The 1595-nt window shown below is 40.6% G+C and overlaps 1 non-coding gene across 1 annotated transcript; it reads right to left on the bottom strand.

Moving 5' to 3' along the window:
- Positions 1-296: 296 nt before the first annotated feature.
- On the bottom strand, positions 297-398 carry LOC123393601. The gene has a single exon (XR_006608432.1). It is a non-coding gene; the product is annotated as a U6 spliceosomal RNA (small nuclear RNA).
- Positions 399-1595: the final 1197 nt, after the last annotated feature.

Here is a 1595-nt window from a genome sequence, read left to right as displayed (position 1 = left end):
CACTAGTTTCAGGACATCAATATCCAAGCTTAATGTGGTCTGCGCCTGTAATTGCAGCTTCTTCTTGGGCCACACAACCCCAAAGTCTTGACAAAAAAGTCCTGCTAGCTATGCTCTCATCCACCCTCCTTCCCACTAGACATTTCTACCTGCTATTCCTTCTGTCTGCAATGGGAACTTCTCAATACCACCCCCATTTGTTTTATTATGGTAAAATAGAAACAACTAATAAATACCATTTTAACCATTTTAAGTATACAGTTGTGTGGCATTAAATACACTCATGTTGTCATGCAAAAAATGCAAAACATGTCACTAGTTTGCATGTCACTCTTGTACAGGGACTATGCTAATCTTCTCTGTATTGTTCCATTTTTAGTCTGTGCCACTGAAGTGAGTACTCATCCTCTTTTCACTATAAAGTCTGACTCATCCTGCAGATCTTAACTTCAAGTCAATTATTCAGGGAAGCCTTCCAAAACCAGGCCCATCTCCTGTCAGACAACCCCTTGACTGCACAGTACCCAGCATGAGCGATATGAGCTCCGTGAGGGCAACACCCCAGGCCAAAGGCGGTAGGCACACAGTAGCTCAGTGCATCCTAGTTAAATGAATAAGTGAATGAATGAATGAGCGAATGAATGAAGAAATGCAATGCTACCCATAGTAGAAGACCACCTTGGCACTTTTGTAGAAAGCCATGTCTTGACATACCTTACATTGTTTTGATCTCCATTCCAGTGTAAGATCTTGGTTCCTCTTTGGAAAACTAAAACCAATAGTGGGAGAGGGTTTTTTTTACCTTTTCTCAAACAGAAAAATTGCTATTCAGACTTCACCTTTCATAAAAGAAGAAAACATGTAGTAATTTTTAAATCCTGTGTTTTAATTTAATTCTATTTATCAGGGTTTCAAAACTACTGAATCTAGACTCAGAGCTCTGCAGCAGTTTGTAATTTCTAAAAACTAATGCAAAGTAGAGCTTATTTTGCATAAGCCATAAAGCAAAGTAGAGCTTATTTTGCATAAGCCAGAAAGTAAGCCTGATCCTGCCCCACAACATTTGCATAGAAGTCTCTATCATCCATCAGGGCTACTAGTGGGGTCTAGAGGTGGCTTTCCTCAGAACATGGGGCTATCTGCACCCACCATGGAAAGCTTGTCATGCTCACTCCCAAGAAACCTTGCTATGGGCCAGAAATAGATCTAGGCTTTCATGGAACCAAGGACTCCAATCCTGAGTTACAGCTAGAACAGCTGACACATTACCCTTCACGCTTTATGTGTTATTCATAATACCAGGAGCTAGGGATCAACATCATCATCAACACAGTACCCTAATTTTACAGATGAGGGGAAAACATTCAGAGGTCAAGTAGCTGGTCCAAGATTTCTCAGCTACAGCTGGACCAGATTTGGCATCAAGTTTGGATGCCAAAACCCTTGCTTACTCTTTTCATTTCATTTTTCTCCATATGACATTAACTGCTGCCTTTTTAGAGGCAACTTCTATTATAATGGTGCCCTTGAAGTGTTATAAATAATGATTCTCTGGCCACTCTGCACATGGCAAAGCCATAGAAAGTAGGAAGAAA

The sequence above is a fragment of the Mustela putorius genome, unplaced genomic scaffold, assembly GCF_011764305.1.
Source record: "Mustela putorius furo isolate JIRA1106 unplaced genomic scaffold, ASM1176430v1.1 tig00000876_pilon_pilon_pilon, whole genome shotgun sequence".
Lineage (NCBI taxonomy): Eukaryota > Metazoa > Chordata > Mammalia > Carnivora > Mustelidae > Mustela > Mustela putorius.
The sequence above is the reverse complement of the archived record's forward strand: the minus strand, read 5'-3'. Positions and strand labels throughout refer to the sequence as shown.